The sequence below is a fragment of the Citrus sinensis genome, chromosome 2 (assembly GCF_022201045.2).
Source record: "Citrus sinensis cultivar Valencia sweet orange chromosome 2, DVS_A1.0, whole genome shotgun sequence".
In the NCBI taxonomy this organism is placed as follows: domain Eukaryota; kingdom Viridiplantae; phylum Streptophyta; class Magnoliopsida; order Sapindales; family Rutaceae; genus Citrus; species Citrus sinensis.
This window is the reverse complement of record NC_068557.1, coordinates 9417698-9443318: the sequence shown is the minus strand read 5'-3', so window position 1 is coordinate 9443318 and position 25621 is coordinate 9417698. Positions and strand designations below refer to the sequence as shown.

Genomic DNA, 25621 nt, shown 5'->3' with positions numbered 1-25621 from the left:
GGCTTTTAAATAGGTTCTTCTGCAAGGCCCATAAGGTAATTATGGGCTGCCCAACTACCCAAAGGCAGACACTTGTAATGGGCCTTTAAGGCCTGTCTTTCCCGAAGGTTTGACAAACATTCGCGGAAACTAAAGCCAAGCCGAGAGCCTGAGTTCAGTTCATTCCTATCATTTGAAACGAATGGTTTATCGGTTTAGTGCAACGTTTGTTAATTGATATAGTTTTTAATGGTTAAAAATACTTATTTAATTTTTTAAAAAAAATTAATTTTTTTTTGTTGTTTAGTATATTTTGAATAAAGCTTTTGATAATTAAATAAGTTATTTTGTCTTTATTATTAAAAACTTAAATTTTGAACTTTTATAAGTAGAGGTTAGAAATTTTTTTAAAATTTTAAACAGTCTTATTTCTTTTTTTTTTATAATATTACTTTTAAAAAAGTTACCTATTAAAGTAATATTATATATATATATAAAGTCTCTCATTAACTAGCCAAATCAAATATTTTTGGTTAAAATTCTACTTGTAAAGGCTATTTGAATAAATTATATTTGAGAAATTATATCAAATGGAGTCTCAATATATGTTTGAATTGTTGGGAAAATATGCTCTTTAAAAGCATATGTGTTTATTTAATTGTAATAAATAAATTTTCTGATTAATAAAATAAATGAGGTATTTTATTCAAATATCTTAATTGCATTAATATTTTGATTAAAGTCCATTTAATCATTTTATATGTATTTATGTGATCACCATGTGGATTCACAGAAGACATAAATACAAGTTATCTTATGATTAAATAAATTTAGTTCGCAGTTGATAAATAAAGTTGAACACTTTATTTAGATATAGACTGTAATGAATTCATTGAATGATTTGTCTTAATCATGTATGAATTTATTGATTTAGTACGATTACATTGAACATGATCACATATGAGATTTAATTAACTTTGTAATAAATGTCAGACTTATTAAATCTCATAGGTATTGATTTTACTGTAATCTTAATTTTGAGTTAATTATGATTTCATGATTGTAATTATTATTTCATTTGAGTTACCAATGGGCACGACACATACTTGTAGTCAGGATTACCCAGTATTTTGGTGGGAGCAATTATGAGTATTGTAGTTATAGATTGACAATATAGAATTTGTACAACACATCTCTTGATGAGTTTTCGACACTTGATCATCTGGCCAGAATGTGTCAACATATTTAGTGTGTTGAAAATGATCATTAGAGAAAATCAGTAAGAATCAAGGAATAAGATGTAATTAAATTGATTGGACAGTTGAGATATCAATTTAATTAATGATGTGGTACAAAGGATTGTGCAGTAAAGAAATCAATGTGGCTTGAGATAAATTATTATTCGAGCATACAATTATGGAGGTCAGTTCCAATCTTTTAGTGGAGTAGATTTTGAATTAAATAATTAGGCTAATTTAATTACATGCTTAATTATTGTAGCCATTATTGTATATTCCAAATAATCACCGGGTTAGCTCATTTAATTAACTGAGCCGCTACTGGATTAATAAGTAAGATAACTAGCTATTTGAGTTAAAAGCTTAAATATATTATTTAGTGAGAGGCTCCATGTAATATGCTTATGTGTAAGGAGCCTTATGTTATTTTACAAGATGGGCCCCTATAACACAAAAACAAATAACGTTGCCTTTGTTTTTTATTTTTTAATTTAAATCAAATTTGATTTAATAGAATTAAAAAATAAAAATATGGAGCCTATGGTTTCTATTAGATAGAGATATAAAATGACTTATTTTCTCATAAAAGAAAAAAAGGCCACATTATACAATTCTGAGGAAAAGATTTTTCTCTCTAATTTTGAGAGAAAATTTTTCTCGTGCTAGTTGCTTTAGTGGTGATAAAAGCGTCCACACGTCAAGTGCAGATCAAACCTGAGTCATAGCCTGAAAGATTATTTAGTGGCAGATCGTGATCTGGGAGCCTAAATCACTTCAGTGGAAAAAGCAAAGATTGTTCAATTTCTCAAATTTTTAAGGTACGATTTATAAATTACGAATTCTTATATATTGTATGAGATCGATCCTAAAAATTTTATTTTTTAAAAAATTAATTTTTCTCCAACAATTGATATCATAGCTGTCTCATATTAATATATAAGAATTTCGTATGAAATATATCTTGATATTTATGCATTAGAGTGGCACAACTTATTTAGATATATATTATTTATTAATATGTGAATAAAATGTGTTATAATTTATTTTAATTCATGATTAGATTTTTTACTGTATTTTTCGTTTAGATTTATAAAAAAAGAGATGACTTTTTATCACCATGTTTCCTCTTGAATTATTTTACTGTAATAAAAACTTTGTAAGCAAAAACTGACCTAGGAAATTTGTAAATACAGGAGAATAATAATCGGAATAACGAGATCAAAGGAAACAGAATGCCGAAAATTTCAGCAGCAACACCGATCTAAGCACACGCTGCAAGCGCATGCCAGCAGCACGCACTGCAGCAGCGTGCGCGGCCAACAAGGCCAGCAGCAGGCCGCGAGCAGCGCGTGCGGCAACAGCAAGCCGCGAGCAGCGCGCGCGGCAACAGCAGGCTGCAAGCAACGCTGCCAGCAGCGCGGGCAAGTGCTGGTCGCGTGCGTGCGTTCGCTGCTGGCGGAAGGTGGCGGCTTCCCGGTGACTTGGCGACGGCAAACTCGGCGTTGATGGCGGCTGTCCGGTGAGAAAGGTCTGAACAGTGGTTGTTTTGTATAGATGGCGGCTGGGGAAGGAGGAAAAGAAAAATATGATTTTAGGGTTTTTTGGTTTTTATCATTAAGGTTTCTATGGTTTCATAATTTTTCTTTTGGGAAAAAATGTTTTAATTATTTGTATATAAGTCCAAAAATAGTTTTGGGCTTAATGAATTCTAGTTTTAGGCTCAATTGAAATTTGAGCTTAATGGATTAAGATGCATATATAAAATTGAACACATTAAATTTATTTTTGGTCCAAAAGTTTTATTTTAATGAAATTTTTTAATTATTTATGTATTTCCTTTAAAAATTAAAATTGGTCCAATAATAAATTTAAAAGTTCAATTTTCCCTAATCTATTAACAAAGACAAGTTTATGGAAGATGGACATTGACAAGAAGCCCAATGAAGATTAAGCTTAGGGTTAATGTATTTTTTCATTTTAGGAAAGCCATGAATTAATATTATTTAATTATTTTTCTATATGTTATGTTTTGGATGATAACATGCCATGATAACATGTCATGTACAATAAGTAATGCCACTCTATGCATAATGATACATGTCATTCATTAATTATGAATCTCATTATATTGTTTGTAATTTGTAAATGCTTAAATAATATTAGATATCATCTAGATAATATTTTAGGAAGCATGCAATTAACAATATAACTAATGTATGTTTTAAAAGGATAAACCAATTTTAAAATATTGAGTGGGAGAGGAAAATTCAAGATAATTTTCCCACGGGCTCCATTGTTAGTTCAATAATAAAATTATATATATACCTCGATTTCATGATACCGTGATGCTCCTTCAGAGGGTATATATATTAGATATTTTATTTGATGAACTTCTTCAAATATAAAATTAAAATATTTTTCAATCAATTGTTCACCCCAACGATGACTATTAATATTGAAAAATACGTAGATTGAAACAATGGTTATACACTCAACTAAAATTTGTTATTAACTTTTCCAACGAAGCTCTGTTAAAACATTTAAGCCCAAAAGGATAACGATAATTATTTATTATGTCTCTACATGAAAGTAAATAATCCAATGAGTAACTGGGTCTCATAAGTGTAGACATGACTTCCCCAACGGATAGCTTGTCAAAGCGGTACTAGATTATCGTTACAATAAATTAAAATGTATTTATGGTTTTATGCACTTTTGTCATTTATTGTGAATATTATTTCAATTACTTATGCATGGATGCTTTATTTTTCAGAAAATGTCCTCCATGAGCCCACTTACTATTATTCTGAGTCAAAACAAACTCACTAGGGAGAATTATATAGATTGCAAAAGAAATTTATTCATTGTCCTGACTGTTGAAAATTATAAATATGTCTTAACCCAGCCGTGCCCTCCAGTTCCAGCGGAAGATGCTCATAGAAATCAGAGGAGGCTTTATGAGAAATGGCAAAAGGCTAATGAAATGGCAAAATGCTACATTTTAGCCTCGATTTCTAATATTTTGCAGACCAAACATCAAAACTTGGAGACTACCACTGAAATAATGGATAGTCTCCAACAGATGTTCGGGCAGAGTACTCGCTCCGCGAGACAAGCAGCGCTGAAAGGAATTATGAAAAATAAAATGGGGAAGGGCACAAGAGTTCGTGATCATGTCCTTAAAATGATGGACTATTTAAATAAGGTTGAGATTCAAGGAGCACAAATCGATGATAACTCAAAGATTGATATGGTGCTAGAATCTTTGCCAGAAACATTCAAAGAGTATAAGGTCAATTATAACATGAACAAAAGAAACATGACCTTAACTGAATTGATGAACGAACTTCATTTTACTGAAGAGATCTATTGTGTTGAGAAATCTCTAGAAAGCATAAATATTGCTGAAAAAGGTTCTTCTTCTAGACCTAAGCCAAAAGGTAAAGGCAAGAAGAAAGCTGGGAAAAAGAGACCGTTTACCAAGCAAGATGGCAAGTCGAAAGGCAAATGCTTCAAGTGTGGACAAAAAGGTCACTGGAAAAAGGATTGCCCTAAGATTGTGAAATCAGGTATGGAAAATCTTTTTGTAATTGAGGTCTGTTTAGTTCAGAATCCTATTGACACTTGGGTGTTGGATTCAGGAGCAACTAATCATATTTGTAATTCACTTTATTGGTTTCAGGAAACCACGAAAATAAGTGAAGGAAGCGTCAAGCTGTAGTTAGGGACAAGACAGTTCGTGTCAGCAGTGAAGATTAGATATGTTTTATTATCTTTTAATAATGAGACTTTAGTTTTGAATAATTGTCTTTATGTTTCAGACATTAAGAGAAATTTAATTTCAGTAGCTTGTTTGTTAAAGAAATGGTACACTGTAAATTTTGGATCTTCTGCTTTTATTTTTTATAATAAGAGACTTATTTGTTCTGGTTTATTGGAAGATAATTTATATCATTTAAGTCCAATGATCTATTCTATGCATGACATAGTGATCAATAATGATGAGCATACACATTTATCTAAGAAAAAAAATATTTCTTTCAACCAATGTTACCTCTGGCATTTACGCTTGGGTCATATAAACTAAAATAGGATACAAAGAATTATCAAAGATGAGCTCTTGAGTCCATTAGAAAATGAATCATTGCCACTCTGTGAATCCTGTTTAGAAGGAAAAATGACCAAAAGGTCATTCTCAGCCAAAGGATTACGTGCAACAGTACCAATTGAATTAGTACATACAGATGTATATGGACCAATCAATTTACAAGCTCGAGGAGGTTATGAGTATTTCATCACTTTCACTAATAATTACTCGAGATACGATTATGTTTATCTGATGCGTCACAAGTCTGAAGCTCTTGAGAAATTCAAATAGTATAGGGCTGAGACAAAAAAGAAATTAGATAATAACATAAAGAAACTTCGATACGATCGAGGTGGTGAATTTTTCTCAGGAGATTTTAAAGAATATTTGGTTGAAAATAGGATTATATCTCAGTTGACTGTCCCAGGAACACCACAACAAAATGCGATAGTTGAAAGGAGAAATAGAACTATTTTGGATATAGTGAGATCTATGCTTAGTTATTCATCATTACCAATCTCTTTTTGGGGACTAGCATTGGAAACTGCAGTTTACCTCTTGAACTTAGTTCCATCTAAGTCAGTGCTTAAAACCCCAATAGAATTATGGTTAGGTCGCAAACCAAGTTTACGACATGTCCGTATTTGGGGATCACCAGCACATGTGCTGAAACCAAAGGCAGACAAAATGGATTCACATTTTGAGGTTTGTGTGTTCGTGGGGTATTCCAAAGGAACAATGGGAGGTTTATTTTATAGTCCTCGAAATAGGAAAGTGATAGTGAGCACACATTTCACTTCCCTTGAGGAAGACTATGTGAATGACTTCAAACCTAAGAGTAAGGTAATACTTGAAGAACTGTCAGGTGATCAGGTTGATACTCATCTTTCAACATTTGTTACAGAATAGGAAGAACAACAACAACCAGCTGATCAACACAAGATTATCCCTGAACAACCACCACTTTTAGAACCTCATCATAGTGGGAGGGTAACTAGATTACCCGTGAGATTCATGTTATTAGGAGAAACCTATATGGCTATCTCAGATGAACATGTACTAGATCCCACTAGCTACAATGAAGCTTTAATAGATAGAGATGTTGAATTTTGAAAAAAGGCCATGAATCAAAAAATAGAATCTATTTATTCCAATAAAGTCTGGGAACTTGTAGAGGCGCCAAATGGGGTAAAACCTATAGAGTGCAGGTGGATTTACAAGAGAAAAAGAAGAGTAGACGGAAGGGTAGAAACATTTAAAGTAAGATTAATAGCCAAATGGTTTACTCAGAAAGAGGGAATCGATTATGAGGAAACCTTTTCTCCAGTTGCTATGCTTAAATCCATCAGGATTTTGCTCTCTATTGCTGCAGTGCTAGATTATGAAATTTGGCAAATGGATGTCAAGACTGCCTTTTTTAACGAACATCTTGAAGAAGACATCTACATGCAGCAACTAGATGGATTTATACAAAAAGGCCAAGAACACATGGTATGTAAGTTGCAAAGATTCATTTATGGATTGAAGCAAGCATCCCAGTCATGAAACATCAGATTTGATTAAGCGATTAAATCGTTTGGATTCATTCAAAATATTGATGAACCATGTGTGTGCAAGAAAATTCAAGGAAAATCTGTATCCTTCCAAGTTCTTTATGTAAACGATATGCTCCTAATTGGAAACGATATATGAGTATTGACTACAATAAAGAGTTGGTTTGCAAAACAATTTGATATGAAAGACCTAGGAGAGGTAAGTTATATTCTTGGTATTAAGTTACTACGAGACTAGAAGAATAAAACTTTAGCCCTGTCTCAAGCGGTCTACATCGATAAGATATTGGCTAGATTTAGCATGGAAAATTTCAAGACTGGTTTATTACCATTCAGATATGGAATTACATTCTCTAAGGATCAATCACCTAAAACATCTGAAGAGATAGAGGGAATGAGATTAGTTCCCTATGCAAAAGCCGTGGGAAGTCTCATGTATGCCATGCTTTATACTAGGCTAGACATTTGTTTTGCAGTAGAGATGGTTAGTAGATATCAATCTAATCCTGGATCTAAACATTGGACTGCGGTCAAGCATATAATGAAGTATTTGAAAAGAATTAAAAATTGTATGCTTGTGTATTCTGGTGATGAACTCATTCCAGTGGGTTATACTGATTCTGACTTTATGTCAGATTAGGATTCTAGAAAATAAACTTTCGGCAATGTGTTTACATGGGAAAGTAGAGCTATTAGTTGGAGGAGTGTGAAACAATCTTGTATCGCAAACTCCACAACTGAAGTTGAATATGTGGCTGCATCCGAAGTTGCAAAAAAAACTATATGGCTCCTCAAGTTCCTACAAGATCTTGAGGTGGTACCTGCTGCGACTGCACCCTTAAACTATTTTGCGATAATAGTGGTGCGGTAGCTCAATCTATGGAACTAAGGAACCACAAGAAACAAAAACATATTGAGAGGAAATATCATCTTATAAGGGATATAGCGCAGAGATGTAATATGAAGGTTACTCAGATTGTGTCACAATAAAACTTGGCAGATCTTTTTACTAAGGCCATACCTGGGAAACCTTTTAACTTGCACTTAGAATCCATGGGCATGCGTGAGATGTCAAATATGCTTTGAGAGCTAGTGAGAGATTGTTGAGAAAATATGATCTTTAAAAGCATATGTGTTTATTTAATTGTAATAAACATTTTTTCTTATTAATAAAATAAATGAGGCATTTTATTCAAATATCTTAATTGCATTAATATTTTAATTCAAAGTCCATTTAATCATATTGTATGTATTTATGTGATCACCATGTGGATTCACAGAAGATATAAATAAAGTTATCTTATAATTAAATAAATTTAGTTCGCAGTTGATAAATAAAGTTGACACTTTATTTAGGTATAGACTGTAATAAATTTATTGAATGATTTGTCTTAATTATGTATGAATTTATTGATGTAGTATGATTACATTGAATATGATCACATATGAGATTTAATTAACTTTGTAATAACTGTCAGACTTATTAAATCTCATAGGCATTGATTTTACTGTAATCTTAATCTTGAGTTAATTATGATTTCATGATTGTAGTTCTTATTTCATTTGAGTTACCAATGGACACGACACATACTTATAGTCAAGATTACCCGGTATCTTGGTGGGAGCAATTATGAGTATTGTAGTTATAGATTGACAGTATAGAATTTGTACAACTCATCTCTTGATGGGTTTTCGGCACTTGATCAGAATTCTCTGGCCAGAGTGTGTCAACATATTTAGTATGTTGAAAATGATCATTAGAGAAAACCAGTAAGAATCAAGGAACAAGATGTAATTAAATTGATTGGACAATTGAGATATCGATTTAATTAATAATGAGGTACAAAGGATTGTGCAGTAAAGAAATCAATGTGACTTGGATAAATTATTATTCGAGCATACAATTATAGAGGTCAGTTCCAATCTTTTAGTGGGGCAAATTTGGAATTAAATAATTGGGTTAGTTTAATTACAAACCTAATTATTGTAGCCACTATTGTATGTTCCCAAATGATCCCCGAGTTAGCTCATTTAATTGATTGCGCTGTTACTGAATTAATAAGTAAGATAACTAGCTATTTGGGTTAAAAGTCTAAATATATTATTTAGTGGGAAGCTCCATGTAATATGCTTATGTGTAAGGGGCCTTGTGTTATTTTACAAGGTGGGCCCTTATAACACAAGAACAAGTAACGTTTCCTTCGTTTTTTATTTTTTAATTTAAATCAAATTTGATTTAATAGAATTAAAAAATAAAAAATATAGAGTGTAGGGTTTCCACGAGATAGAGATATAAAATAGTTTATTTTCTCTCAAAAGAAAAAAAGTGGCCACATTATACAATTCTGAGAAAAAGATTTTTCTCTCTAATTTTGAGAGAAAAATTTTCTCGTGTTAGTTGCTTTAGTGGTGATAAAGGTGCCCACACGTCAAGTGTAGATCAAACCTGAGTTATAGCCTGGAAGATTATTTGGTGGCGGATCGTGATCTAACCGGAGTAGTGGTGACGGATCGTGATTTGGGAGCCTAAATCACTTCAGTGGAAAAAGTAAAGATTGTTCATATTCTCATATTTTCAAGGTACGATTTATAGATTACAAATTCTTATATATTGTATGAGATTGATCCTAAAAGTTTTATTTTTTAAAAACTGATTTTTCTCCAACATGAATTGGTTCTAAAAAGTGCAAAGTAAAAAAAAGTTACGACAAACATTTGAATATTCAAAAAAAATAAAAATAAAAAAGTTGATAATTGAATCGATTCTGTTTAAGATGTTCGTAAGTTTTTTTTTCCACCCCGTACTAATTTTCTCCTAATGAAGCTTCTAAACAACTTTTTATTTTTTAATAAAAAATATTTTGGTTGTTTAATTATCAACTAAAACTTTTAGTAAAAAATTAATAATGACATTAAAGATAACTTTTATTAAACAAAGTAGAATTGTTAATGAAAAAAATTTAAATATTTTTAGAAAATGTTCCAAATGAGCTTTAAGAAGGAAAACTTTTATTTTTTAAACTGTCTCCCTCGTATAAAATACTCCATTTACTTTCTGAAATAAAGTCTCAGAGATTGCAAACCAATTAAGGAGGCCTCCATCCATAAATGCCATAATAAAGCCATATAAAACACGCTCTACATTCACAGATACCTCTTTTGAAATAAATTAACCAAAGCTAGAAGAATATTAGCCAATCCTATCCAAGCTATAAGGGCTATCACCAACAAGAAACCTAGCAATAGAAGATAATGGAGAGTTACAACCAATTTGTAGCCTCATTTAACATAATACACACCTTGTTTGTCAAAATCTCAAATAATAGTATCACGAGTTGCATGAGAGGGCAACTTAATCGAATTTTTCCTTGTTTTCTCATGAGCACTCTCGTCATCTCTAGCAGGCTCCATTTCCCAACCATTACTTCAGTGAACTCCCATGGCTCACCACCTTACTTTTATCACTATTGCCAATAGCACGCTACCAGTCGCCATCATTTAATTTGGTATTCATCCCTTGCTCTACTTTAGCAAGTTCATATCCAATAGGAGAAACAACCAGTAAAGACCGATCGAAATGCCAAGGCCCCATTGCTAAATTTTACAACGATCTTGTTTAGAAGAGAATTAAAACAAAAATATATTCTACTCCAAGTGCTCCACCCAAACACCCTTAATGAATTTCAAATCACAAAATTACTATAGAGTAAACTGTCTTTATTCACTGGTTTCGATGACAATACCATACCTATTAAACTAATAATATTTGTCATTTGTTACTGACAAAGGATGTCCCATGTAAATTAATATGGATTGGCATGAGAAATCCTTTGCCAAGGTGAAATATATTTGAAAGAGTTCAAATTATATTTTTCATGCCAAGTTCATTTAGATTTATTTCGAGATAAAGCATAAGTGCTTAATACACTAAACCACAAGTCATGCTTTTCTCTTAACATGAATGATGAAAAGATCAAGACATAAAGAAACAATGGAATAGGTTCTGTAGATCCAACAATTCTTGTTATTTGGATGGTCATGAAATACTGTTAGGTGTCACTCATGAATAGGAAACTTAAGATCATTATTACTAAAGGGTATTAACAATGTATCTTGAGGTCATTGAAAGTTCTAATTGATGACTAAAATGTGTTAGCCTAAAGGGCTACACATAATGTAATTTTGATGATAACAAACATGTGTTTTAAGTAATTTAATAAATATTATATTTCACATTTTCACTAATTTTTTAAGGATAATATTTATACAAGTGACATCAAGTTGAAGACACTCAACGGATAGTGGCAAAATAAAGAATAAAGTTTAGAGCACAACGGAAAAATTATTGCAATAAATTCTTATAAAACCGGTATGATTTAATTGATGCATGATTTAACATTTGAGAAACTCAAGAGATTAATTTAAATAATTACTTTTCATAAACTAAAATGTTTTATTTTTATAAGATAGAATATTTTGTGGATTTGAGTAATTTGGACTTAAATAAAAAGTTTTGCAATCTTTGAATTTAATACGTATTTTAAATTCTAGAGTTGGACCTTTTTGCAAATATTTGAAATGTTTTGGGCCATACTATAATTTATGAAAGTTTGAGGACCCGAATGTAATCTAAACATTTGAAATCCAAAATTGGATAGAGTGAACGGCTAACCGGCTGAGGCTAGCGGCTTGGCGCCTTAGGAAAATCTCATATTTTCAAATTTTAGACTAAAGTGAAAGGTTTTGAGAACTTTGAAAAATATGGATATTATGCAAAATTTTAAAAAGGACTTCTTTGAAAAATACTATTATATTTGGGGCCTTGTGATAATTTTAGAAAGTCTTGGGAATGAAAAGTATTATTTAGAAATTCTGAAATTGGACTTATTTATAAAATTTTATGACATGTTGGGCCATAGTGTAATTACATAAAGTTTTATGCCAAAGTGTAATTTTGGTGAACAATGTTACTGTAGTAAAATTTAAAAATAACGGTAATATCACTGTTATGAGCAGCTAGCCGGATAAATCAAGCGGCTAACCGCTTGGTTGAGGGAATTTACCTATAACGGTTAGTTTTCGGGCTTTAACTATAAAAACTCAACTCCAACTTCATTTTAAGAACTAATGCAAGTATAAACAAGATCATACAACATATATTGAGCTTCCAAATTATAAAATCATCATAGATTGAATCATCATTGAGCTATAATTTGTTTATCTGCTCTTAAAAAGAGTTTCATTGTTGTAATTTTCATTTCTCATCAAATTGTGAGTGTACAAGTGTGAGAAACACTTGGGGTGAAGAGATTGGAGAGATAATCTCTTGATTGTAAAGGTTCATTGACACCTTGGAAGTCAATTGTAAACATTTGAAGCATTGGAGGCTTGGATAGTGAAATCCTCAAGCCGGGTGAGCTTGGAGGTGTGGACGTAGGCAAGGATTGTCGAATCACGTAAAAATCATTGTGTTTGTTTTCTCTTCCCTTACTCTTTTAATATTGTGCTTGATTGAATTTATTGTTTTCGATTCCATTAAGACATTAAATTGAATTGTTGTGTGGTTTGCTTAGCATAAGTTTTAAAATCCCAATTCACCCCCTCCTCTTGGGTTGCATAAATTACATTTCAAGATGTTCAGCATGTTTTTAATGAATAAAGAGTTATCATTAAAATAAGAAAAAATATCCACCGTCCACCTGCTTTTTACACCTTTTTCAAAAATACATAATTCATTCATTTTTTGGCTGGAATCCACCTAAAGTTACATTTTTTTTCACTTTTCCACTTCCGTTTGGAATCCGTTAAGAAAACTAACGGAAACTTAATAAAATGACCATTTTACCCCCAAAACGAAAATTACAATTTCACCTTAAAAAATACCAAAAATAATAAGATTTAATGATGAATATCATTATTGGTACTTTAATGAAGTACAAAAAAATCTTAACTACTAGAGATTATAACTCAATTAATAATAAAACTCTATTTATCTTAAATTCAATTGATGATTTGTGAGATTGTGCTATTTTTAATACTACTGTTATAATTTAGCATTCTAATTACAGACATATTTAAAAAAAAAACCTGCATTTGATGGTTGTGGAATTAATTTATTTATTGACCGATGGGGAAAATAATTAGATTTAATCTAATTATTTTTTGTAATTTTTAAGGTGAAATTGTAATTTTCGTTTTGGGGGTAAAATGATCATTTTTTTAAGTTTCCATTAGTTTTCTTAACAGATTCCAAACGGAAGTGGAAAAGTGAAAAAAAATGTAACTTTGGGTGGATTCCAGCCAAAAAATGAAGGAATTGTGTATTTTTGAAAAAGGTGTAAAAAATGGGTGGACGGTGGATATTTTCCCTTAAAATAATTCTACTACCTTATAACAAAAGAACCTAAAAGGTCACACACCTAATAAAAACAAAAAAACAGTTACTAGAAAATGAAAATTAAATTTCCTAATCTTAGGAAAATTAGTATTTATGTTATAATTCTTTAAAGAATGAATATATCTTAAATACAATTTAAGATAAAATTTTGATGTTCCATAAATAGTTTAAGAAACAAAATAAATTTAATAAATCCTTAATCAATCATTAGGTTTAAGATCAAGCATGTAAAATAATCATGTTGGACATGTTTCGGTTTATAAATGATTATGGACTTTTAGACCAATTTTGTATGCAAAATTTTAGGCTTTTATTGAACTTAATATGGATTGGGAAAAAGCATAAAAATATGTCACAAACTAAGCTCACAATTAACCATTTGATTTGATCAATGAGCTTAATTTGTTAAAGACAAAATTAAGTAACTAGGCTATTTATTTGTTTAAAATTAATTTGATTAAATAAATGATTTGGACTGATAAGATCACATCTAATAAAAAATGACTTAGTGCATAGGTCTAGCTAATGATAATATTTGGTGACATTATTAAAAAGATAGTGATGACTTTACTTGGTGGAATGAATGATCATGAACTAGCATTCATGTTTCTTCATTATCTCTCTCATTTCAAAACAACATTTAGTGATTCCAAATCCTATGAACTCCTATAAAATTCGTAAGTATGGTTCGATTAGAGGCATCACAATTGGGGTGTCTTAAGGATCTCAAATCACACAAAAATAGAAATTGTTCATGCAGTGGTGTCTTTCTTGGACAATGTTCCAAAAATAGAAGTTGTTCATGCAGAGGTGTGTTTCTTGGACAATGTTCGTAACTTTCTATTTTTAGACTTTTTCTCATACCTCACGAACCTTTTTTTAAAGCTCCTAGTGAGAAAATTAAACTTCAGTCTTTATTATTGATTTTCTTCCACGATTCATTTTAATTTTACTGCGCAAAAGTTGTGTTTTCAGGAACCTCATGAACGAATGTTGCCCTTCATCATTGCCTCATCCCCATATTGAACTTCATAAAAAAGAACAATCGTAGTCATCTTATCCTTCAATGAAAGCATTTCATTGAGCCAAACTAGTTTCAAAGTATCCATGCCAAGATAAAGGTACAAAAATCAAAAACCGAAAAGAAAACTAAAATAAATCTTGTTGGATGGGTGGGTCACACATGATGGGCCGACCCGACCTAGCCCGTACTTGGTAACTGCAAAGTAGTTACCATGTGCAATTTTGAAGTTAAGAAGGAATTGATTTAATATCAACTTCCCACTTTGGTTATAACTTCTAGAAAAAATAATAACACAGAGAAAGTGTGTGTGGAGAGTGAATCTTGATCTTCTTCTCTTCTTCATCAAGATCAAATGAGAATATTGAACAACTCATTAGAAAAAGAGCATATATACTGTGATCAGAGAATGATTTCTGTTTTTGATTTCTTTTCGACCATCAATGTGATCCAACACTTAATGATTCCGCTGCTTAAAAAAAGGTATGGCTTCTTGCATTCATTTTATTCTTTTTTTCCATCAATGGTATCAGAGTTTGTTTTTGTGTTGGATTCGTGTGAATGGTTGAGTTTATTTCATGAAAATGCATGAATTTTATATGTTAATTATTTTTTCATGAAATGTATCATCTAGCGATTGTTAAAATTATGTTATGGAGTGCTAGAATCACTGTAAAATTCTGGAATTGAAAGACATAAAAATAGCCTAGGGTTTAGGTTGCATCAACCCCAACAAAATAAACATGAAACTTGAAAATTTATTTGATCATATCTTTTGATCTAGGCAATCTAGCATTGTGAGTAATATATAATTAGAAAGATCCTTTCAAGAGCTTTCCAATGACATGTGTCTTGTTAAAAACAGACTTAAAACAAGAAAGTTATGGCCAAATCAAGAATTTGGTCGGATTAGTGTTACAAAAAAAATAAAAAACCCTAAGTTTGGAGAAGATGATGAATAGTGTCAGAATCAGTTTCTTAGCGATTCTGGCTTATTCTAAGCTCCAATTGAAAAATAAGGCCACCATTGGATTCAAGACCAAAAATCGAGTCAAACACCAAGAAAGGTAACATGTGGGTCCCACTCTTTAGTTGTGCACATGGGGGAGTGTACAATATTGTAGCGCACTGTTGTGAAACTGTAGCGTATATTATATCGTACTGTAACGCGTGTGAATAGCACGTGGCTACCTTTGCATGTGGGGATGTGAATCCAAATTAATGTTTTCCATGTATCTTGCTATCTGGGACTCCGATTTGGGTGTTGTTTGGGCCATTTAATCCGAAATTTAATTTTCTATTCATTTTTAACATAAAATTAGAATTTCTATTTTTTAAATAAATTTCGGATCAAATATACATAGTCTCATGGATGAACATTATATGTTAATAAATATTTTGCTCTAGAGGAAGCTTGAAAATATTTTGCTCTAGAGGAAGCTTGAAAATATTATTCATGGAAATTGGCTGAAATTGTTTATATCTCGCGTTTAGTCATTTGTTAATGATCATTAATATGAATTTTATGTTACTTTTCCTAGATGCCTCCCTAGAAAATTATGGACTAAGGAAGACGGATTAGCGACATATAGAGCTTAGGTTGCACCTATTGATTTACTTCAGATTAATGATAATTTATCTAATGAAGAACTTATGAAGAAAATAGAGAGTTATAAGATAGACTCAGACCGTTCTATATGTATAAATATAGAAGATATATATGAGGTCTTTAACAGAATAAAATATAAAAAATTAGACACCAAGTATGCGTACTAAGGTTACTATCAACGGGTTCTCACAAGTTCCTTACCCAATGATGATAATACGCTTGTCTTTAAAGCTCACGCATTAGAGCAAATTGAGAACAATACATATTATATGCTGAGGTGTGAAATTAAGCTGATGGAGGAGCGTCGTCTTGCTTAAAAAATATGGCGAACCTTAATACTTAGCATTCACACGAGTCTTTGGAATGAGAGACAAGGTAATCGCCTTGGTAGAAGGCACAAATTATGGTATGAAAAAACCATAAATAGGATCATAAAAAAGGAACAATTATTTTTATTTGGAGATGCACATGAGTATAAATTAGATGAAAGAGTCTCGAGCAACAAAGAATATTTTAAGAACATGTAGAAGATTTTATATATTAGCTTGATCATATTATGCTATTTCATTTGTTTGTTGACTGCTATTGTTTTAATATTGGTTTTATTTTATTGATTGAACAATAGCTTGCTATATTTTTATTAATGAATTTCTACGTTAGTTGTTGCTCAACTCAATATGCTCTTTTACGATATCTCATGAATCATTCCGTTGAGTGGGAGTCTTAAATTGAATTTAATTAATTCAAATTAGAATTGATAATTTTGTGCATTAAAATAAAATTAATAATGAATATAATAAAGGGAATTGGATGATGATTGGAAGCTTCGACGACTTTTTGATTCCATTTCCAATATTAATTTGTCATTTTTTGTTTCATGTTTGTGGCAAAATTAATTATTTATGTGTAGTTATTAATTATGCCTTTATTGATTGTATTTTGTATTGTCTCTATGTTAAAAGAAAGTTGAGATGGCATCTGCATCTAAAAACATTGTGGTCGAGATGAACGAGGGTGAGAAGCCGAATGGTGACAATTATGATATTTCGCATCGTAAGATTTAGTACATCCTTAAAGAGCAAGAGACTTTATAAGCTCTAAACAACATCCTAGCTGAGCCTGAGCATGGCAATACTGCTCAACATAGGAGGGATCTTGAGGCCTACTAGGCTTGGAAAAGAAGAATAGTAATGCTCCCATAACGATGTTAAGTAGTATACAAGATAACCTCATGTGTGAGTTTGAGAAGTGTGAGATTGCTCAAGAGATGTGGCTTACTTTGAAAGACAAGTTCGGTGGCACTTCGACCATTAAGTTCAGAAGGCTTATGATCAAGTTTGATTGTTATTGAAAGTGTCAGAATCATACTATGAGACAACATCTAAGGGAGATGTCAAACATGATTCACGAACTTAAGGCTGCTGGTCATATTCTAACTGATGAATGAGAAATTTAATCAGTGATAAGATCTCTACCTGATTCCTAGGAACACATGAAGGTGAATATGATTCATAATAAAAATATCAAAATATTCAATGATATTGAATATCACCTTGAGCTGGATGCAAAGCGCCTTAAGGCAGTTAAGTTTTCTGATCATGTTTATATGGCCGAATCAAGCTCACACAAGACTTCAGGCTTCAAACGTAAGAGAGATCATAATTATAACCAGAAGGGTAAGAGATCTAATTCTGATCAAAAGAAGCCAGATGCTAAGAAGCACCCAACGGGTAAGCGTGTTAGCAAGAAAAAAGACAAATCTAATATGAAATGATACAATTATAGGAAGATAGGTCACTTCGCTAGTGAGTGCAATGAGCTAAAAAAGTAAGACCAACTCCACTTTATTGAAGTATGCGTTAGTTACGAGTTCTATATTCCTAACTGATTCTCGTTCTATATGGACTACAGACTCAAGAGCAACAAACCATATAACTTGTGATCAAGATGCATTTGTAAAGTATGTCGAATTACTCAAATGAGTAGATGGATATATGTGGCCTAATGGCAACTCTATGAAATGAGAGTTATTACAGAAATTCTAAACTTAAATCAAGACCACTTAGAGAGTAAATGATGTGTTTTTATTATATTTTGGATATATTTTGCATAAATATCAATTTTAGTTGAGTCTTAATAAGGTTGCTTGATTTAAAGTAATTTGTGCTCAAAACATGTGCATGATTGTAGGTTTTGAGAAGTTCATAATTCATGAAGGGATGCTGAGATATTAGGCTAGCAAGAAGAAGAAAGAATATGGTCACAGAAGAAGTGAAACACAACCAGGAATAGTGCAGTGTTTTAGCCGTTAATGGAGTAATCATTGCTGCAGCAATCCTGGAGCACTGAGGGAGAAAACTTAGCGCGGGTCAACTACAGAATTGCGATCTGCAGTCACTTAATTTAATTCATGCACGCCCGAGGCTTTTGTTTACCCTAGTTTTTAGTTATAAAAAGAGGCACGCACTACATAAAACGGTGGCAAGGGAATTAACATTGGAAAAAAAAGAAAACAATCCGAATTCAAGGGAACCAATTCTGTATCAGTGAAGAATCCAGCAGAGTTATTTGGATTCAATCTTCATCATTCTTTACTTGTTCTTTTCCTTACTCTTTGATTGAACCGATGTATTTCATGACCAATATTTTGATGTTTGTTTTTCTCTTTCAGAATATAAACTAAATTTGTTTGTAGTTGAGTGACAAACAATCTAATGGGTTCTTGACTGTTCTTATGAGTTGCTATGTCATTGCTGTAGCATTTTACTCTCGTAGTTATTATTATAACTGTTATTTCGGTTAACCACCCATTTAATAGTTTAAGTTAAGATAGAGCCACAAAAGGGCATGTCTTAGTGGATACTATTAGAGTAATACTTGATCTTAATTTAAGTTTCGTGGATTAAGTTTATCTTGAATCCCATAAGGGCTATACTTGAAGGTAAGATTTGTGACAAACTAGACATAGGTAATCACCTTGTAGGGTGAAGAGAATAGAGGTTCATAAGGCCATGTTGTACGTAGAATAACAACTGGTCATTGCTAATATACTTAAGAGTGTGAGAATTCCAACACGTGTCAGCTGAGGATGCAAAATAATTCTGCCCAGTATTGTAGCAATTACTGTAACAACTGGTGTTAACTTGAGGAAAAGCAGTCAGCACATAAAGAGAGTTTGATCATTCAACTACCTTATTTTTAATTAATTATTCGACGCATTTTATTTAATTTATTTCACTACTGCATTGTTTCATTTTATTCTATCACAACTATCAATTTCAATATAACCAACTTTACATTTGTTAATTTCGGGATTAAGGTAGATTACACTATTGTAATTGCTGTAACATTTCTAGTGACATCTATCCCTGTGGAGACAATCTTGAATATTCATCACTTTATTACTTGTTGTGTACACTTGTACATTGGCATCGATAGCATTTGATTATATTAATCACCAACAAGTTTTTGGCGCCGTTGCCAGGGATTGATTGTTTATTTTTGAAGTGTGAAGTAAGTCTTGATAGTGTCAATTTGGTTTGATTTATTCTATTTATTGGCATATCAACACTTGCATGCGCAAAGACAGATATATTGTATTCCAATTTGATCATGAGATTGAAAGGACTGTTAGAAGACTGCGAAGAGAACAAAGGAATTCAAAAACTGTTTCAGGCATGGATAATTTACAGGATGTGGGAAATTTGGACCCTCACGGGCCCTTACAACCAGTCAACATTCAAGAAGAGCAGAATGAGTATGCTAACCAAAGACAGTCAGGCAACAACAATATTATTTACATGGCTGATGACAGGGACAGAGCTATTAGAGATTATGTTGTGTTAACTCCTCAAGTTGTACACCATGGGATAATCAAACCTGAAGTGAAAGCCGCAAACTTTAAACTGAAGCCAGTAATGTTTCAAATGTTGCAAACAGTGGGCAATTCAATGGATTGCCAAATGAAGATCCTCACCTCTATCTTAAGTTGTTCTTGGAAGTGAGTGATGCTTTCAAGATTGCTGGAGCAACCTAAGATGCTTTAAGACTGAGGCTTTTTCCTTACTCCTTAAAAGATCGAGCAAGAGCATGGTTAAATTCGTTACCATCTGATTCAATCACTACATGAAATGAGTTGGCTGATAAATTCTTAATGAAATATTTCCCACCAATAAAAAATGCAAAATTACGGAATGAGATTACTTCTTTCCATCAACTTGAAGATGAGAGTTTGTATGAGGCTTGGGAAAGATTCAAAGAACTGCTCAGAAGGTGTCCTCATCATGGCATTCCTTATTGCATACAATTGGAAACTTTCTATAATGGGTTGAATCCTAGTACAAGATTGATGGTGGATGGTTCAGCAAATGGAGCTTTGTTATCCAAATCTTACACTGAAGCTTATGAAATTTTGGAGAGAATTGCCAACAATAATTATCAGTGGCCATCAACCAGGCAACCAGTAACAAGAGGAGCAGCATGGGTACATAACATAGATGCAATTACGACTTTATCAGCACAAGTAACCTCTTTGACTAACATGGTAAAAGCCATGACATCTGCTCCAGCGGTAGTAAAACAAGTTGCTGAACTGTCTTGTGTATACTGTGGTGCAGAACATGACTTTGATAAATGTCCTGGAAATCCAGCATCAGTGAATTATGTGGGTAATTTCAACCGACAGCTTCAAAACAACCTATATTCAAATACTTACAACCCTGGATGGAAGCAACACCCAAATTTCTCATGGAGCAGTCAAAATCGAAATGCTCCAACATTGAATGGACAAAATAGGAACACTCAACCACCTGGTTTTCATCAGCAGAGTCAATGACAAAAACACATCAGTAAAGATCCAATCACTTCATTGGAAGTACTAATTAAGGAATATATTGCAAAGAATGAAGCAATTGTGCAGAGTCAAGTTGTATCATTGAGAAACCTGGAGAACCAAATGGGACAACTTGCCACAACAATTAGTAGCAGAACTCAAGGAAGCTTATCCAGCAACACAGAAGATCTAATAAGAGAAGGAAATGAACACTATAAAGTAATTAACTTAAAATCTGGAAAGAATGTTGATATCCCTGTTGATGTGACTAAAAAGGGGCTGGAACTTAATTCCTCATAAAAGCCACCTCAAGATGGAAGCATGTTACAACAACCCAGCCATCAAGACTCTGGTGTTAGGGATCAAGCTGCAGCAACTATGGAAGGAACTCAACCAGTACATGTTGAAAAAGAAGTTGCAACACTAGCAGTAACAGCCTACAATAAACCAAATGAACAAAGTGTTGTACCTCGTGAGGCTACCCAGCAGTTTAGGAATCCACCTCATTTTCCACAAAGATTCCAGAAGCAAAAACAAGACAAGCAATTCAGTAAATTTTTGGAAGTGCTGAAACAATTACACATCAACATACCTTTTGTGGAAGCTTTGGAGCAAATGCCTAATTATGTGAAATTTCTACAAGACCTCTTAACACGAAAGAGAAGGCTGGGAGAATTTGAAATTGTTACTTTAACACAGGAAAGCAGTCATATGCTCTAAAGTAAGATTTCTACAAAATTGAAGGATCCAGGAAGTTTTACAATACCATGTTCCATTAGAACTACGTACACTGGCAGAACACTTTGTGATTTGGGAGCCAGTATTAATCTGATGCCATTGTCTGTATTTAAGCAGTTGGGAGTAGGGGAATACAGGCCAACAACAGTCACTCTGCAATTAGCAGACGGATCTCATGCATAGCCTGAAAGAAAAATTGAGGATGTACTGGTGAAGGTTGACAAATTCATCTTCCCAGTAGACTTCATTGTACTAGACTTTGAGGTTGATAAAGAGGTACCCATTATACTTGGAAGACCTTTCCTAGCAACTGGGAAAACTCTAATAGATGTGTAGAAATGAGAGCTCACCATGAGAGTGAATGATTAGCAGGTCACATTTAATATATTAGAGGCTATGAAGAACCCTGATGAGTTAGAAGATTACAATTTCCTGAGTGTTGTGGATTTTGTTGTAGCAGACAGAGTCGACAGATGTTGTAGTAATGAGATCAACAAAGTTACCACTTTTAAAGGCTTTGAAGAAGAAGATGTTGCAGCAAGCCATATAGATTGGATGGAAGGAAAGCAATCTGTTAGACATAACAGATTTGTTGAGCATATGAATCTTTCAGACAGGAAAGTAAAAAAAACTTTACCATAATCTATTGAATCACCTCCTAGTCTTGATTTAAAATTGTTACCCTCACATTTGAAATATGTTTATCTTGGTCAAAACAACACACTCCATGTAATCATTTCCTCTACTTTGGATGCAGGTCAAGAACAGAGTCTAGTAGATGTACTTGGAAAATATAGAAGAGCAATTGGATGGACCATGGCAAACATCAAAGGAATAAGCCCATCTATATACATACATAAAATTCTGTTGGACAACTATTACAACAATTCAGTGGAGCAACAAAGAAGGTTAAACCTTATTATGAAGGAAGTGGTAGAAGGAAATCATTAAATGATTGGATGCTGGAATCATATACCCAATCTCAGACAGCTCTTGGTTAAGCCCAGTCCAATGTATTCCAAAGAATAGAGGAATAACAGTAATAGCAAATGAGAAGGATGAACTTATTCCTACAAGGACAGTGACTGAATGGAGAGTATGCATGGATTACAAAAAGCTCAACAAAGCCACAAGGAAGGATCACTTCCCACTCCCATTCATAGATCAGATGTTGGACAAACTTATTGGAAAACAGTACTATTGTTTCCTAGATGGGTATTCAGGCTACAATCAAATTGTTATAGCTCCAGAGGATCAGGAAAAGACTACATTTACCTGTCCTTATGAAACATTTGCCTTCAGAAGAATGCCCTTTGGTTTGTGCAATGCTCCAGCAACTTTTCAGAGATGTACGATGTCTATTTTTTCTGATATAGTAGAGCAAACTTTAGAAGTCTTCATGAATGATTTATCAGTTTTTGGAGAGACATATAATGATTGTCTACACAACTTAGAAGTTCTTAAAAGATATGAGATGACTAACTTAGTACTTAATTGGGAAAAATACCATTTCATGGTGTAAGAAAGTATAGTGTTGGGTCATAAGGTGTCCAAGAATGGTATTGAGGTAGACAAAGCCAAGATAAAAGTAATAGATAAATTGCCACCTCCCACTTCAATTAAGGGTATTAGGAGTTTTTTGGGTCATGCTAGATTTTATAGAAGATTCATTAAGGATTTTTCCAAGGTAGTTAAACCATTATGCTCATTGCTGGAACATGACAAGCCTTTGGAGAATTAAAGAAAGCTTTGGTCACTGCATCAGTAGTTATATCACCATATTGGACTCTACCATTTGAACTGCTGTGTAATGCCAGTGACCATTTTGTTGGAGCAGTATTAGGACAGAGAAAGGATAAGGTTTTTCACTCTATATACTATGCAAGCAAAACTCCTACTCAAACTCAAATTAATTACACCACTACAGAGAAAGAGTTGCTAGCAGTATTATTTACTTTTGATAAATTCAGAGCTTACTTGATGGGTACTAAAGTGACAGTATACACAGACCATGCGGCCATCAAGTACCTAATCTCAAAGAAGGATGCTAAACCAAGATTAATCAGATGGATCTTATTGCTTCAGGAGTTTGATATGGAAATTAAAAATAGAAAGGGGATTGAGAATCAAGTAGCAGACCACCTATCGAGGTTGGAAGTAGACACAAGTACATTGACAAGAAAGGACATCACTGAAACTTTTCATGATGAACAACTGTTAGTAGTACAGCAATCATAGATGCTGCAGCAATCAAGATCTCCATGTTATGTAGATTTTGCTAACTACTTAGTAAGTGAGTTGTTACCGCATGAGTTGAAGTTTCAGGAGAAAAAGAAATTTCTCCATGATGTTAGAAATTATTAGTGGGATGATCCATATTTATATAAGTTATGCACTGATCAAGTAATATGAAGATTTACTTCAGATGGAGAGATTCCCCACATACTGGAGTCATGTCATACTGCAGCATATGGAGGACATTTTGGTGGTCACAAAACAGCTACTAAAGTTCTGCAATCAGGTTATTACTGGCCTTCTATTTTTAAAGATGCTTATAAGTTTGTTAAATGTTGTGACAGGTGTTAAAGGACAAGGAACATAACTAAAAGACATTAAATGCCATTGACAAATATTATGGAAGTGGAAGTTTTTTATGTATGGGGAATAGATTTTATGGGACCTTTTCCACCATCCTTTGGGAACTTATATATCCTTATTGCTGTGGATTATGTTTCCAAGTGGGTAGAAGTTGCATCATTACCTACCAATGATGCTAAAACAGTGGTGGCATTTCTTCATAAAAATATTTTTTTCCAGGTTTGGCACCCCCAGAGCAATTATTAGTGATGAGGGTACTCATTTTTACAACAAAGTCTTTGCTGCAGCTATGGTAAAATATGGAGTCAGGCATAAAGTAGCAACAACATATCACCCACAATCTAATGGTTAGACAGAAGTGTCCAATAGAGAGATTAAGAATATCTTAGAAAAAAGTGGTGAACCCATCAAGGAAGGATTGATCCTTGCGTTTACATGACTCCCTATGCGCCTACAGAACAGAATACAAAACACTACTTGGCATGTCTCCCTACCGAATTGTTTATGGGAAGGCTTGTCATTTGCCACTTGAGCTAAAGCATAAAGCACACTGGGCACTGAAGCAATTAAATTAGATATACATGCTGCAACAGAGCAAATGAAGCTTCAACTCTGTGAGCTTGATGAATTACGGCTATTCTCATATGAAAATGCAAGAATATATAAAGAGAGGACAAAACACTGGCACGACAAGCATATCCAACACAGGAAATTCAGCCCTGGTCAACTAGTGTTGCTCCATAATACAAGACTAAGATTATTTCTAGGAAAACTAAAATCTCGATGGTCTGGACCTTTCAAACTGCTCATAATTTATCCCCATGGGGCTGTTGATCTTCTAGATGAAAAAGACAGGTTAAGAATTTAAAGTCAATGAACACAGGGTTAAGCATTATATACACCCTGCGGCAGATTGTTCAAAGGAGGTCTTACTCCTTAAAGAACCAAGCTATTGAGCAGTCAAAGAAGGTCAGGCTGAAGGACCTTAAATCAAGCGCTTAATGGGAGGCAACCCATTGTGGAGGCAGCCACTTCAAACCGAGCTTGATCCTCTCTGGTTTTGTTGAAAGCTTTTCCTTTTATTTCATTTTAATTTTTTTATTCACTTCTTACTATTTATTTTTATCATTTCGAATTATTGAACCCTTTACTTCTGTTATCATTCTATATCTTTATTTTTAATTTCTTAGAATTGATTTTAGTTGTTTTTTAAAAAAAAAATTGAGGGAAATATGTATGACAAATGGATTCTATATTGACAATTGGGGTTGTAATGTGACAGAGTGCAGAGGCAAGCCATGTGTTAGAAGCTATTGGAGTGGAGTATGTAACCGTTGCTAGAGCAAACAATTGGGTGCTGCAGCAACAAATTGGAGCCTCTCACTTATCGTTGGAGATAAATTATGACAGATGGATGCATGGATTTGGATAGAAATTAAGGAAGAAAAATCCCTGAAATTAATGCATTAATTTCTCTTGCCTATTTTTATGGGATATACTCAATGAATTCAAAATATTTTCTTTCCTAATTTATCTTTCTTTACCAGATTTATTTTCATTTAAATTCATC

At 33.0% G+C, this 25621-nt stretch overlaps 1 non-coding gene across 1 annotated transcript; it reads right to left on the bottom strand.

Annotated features, from left to right (window-relative positions):
* Window positions 1–20066: 20066 nt before the first annotated feature.
* Window positions 20067–20174, bottom strand: LOC112496497 (small nucleolar RNA R71). Its single transcript, XR_003063056.2, has one exon. It is a non-coding gene; the product is annotated as a small nucleolar RNA R71 (small nucleolar RNA).
* Between the last annotated feature and the right edge of the window lie 5447 nt (window positions 20175–25621).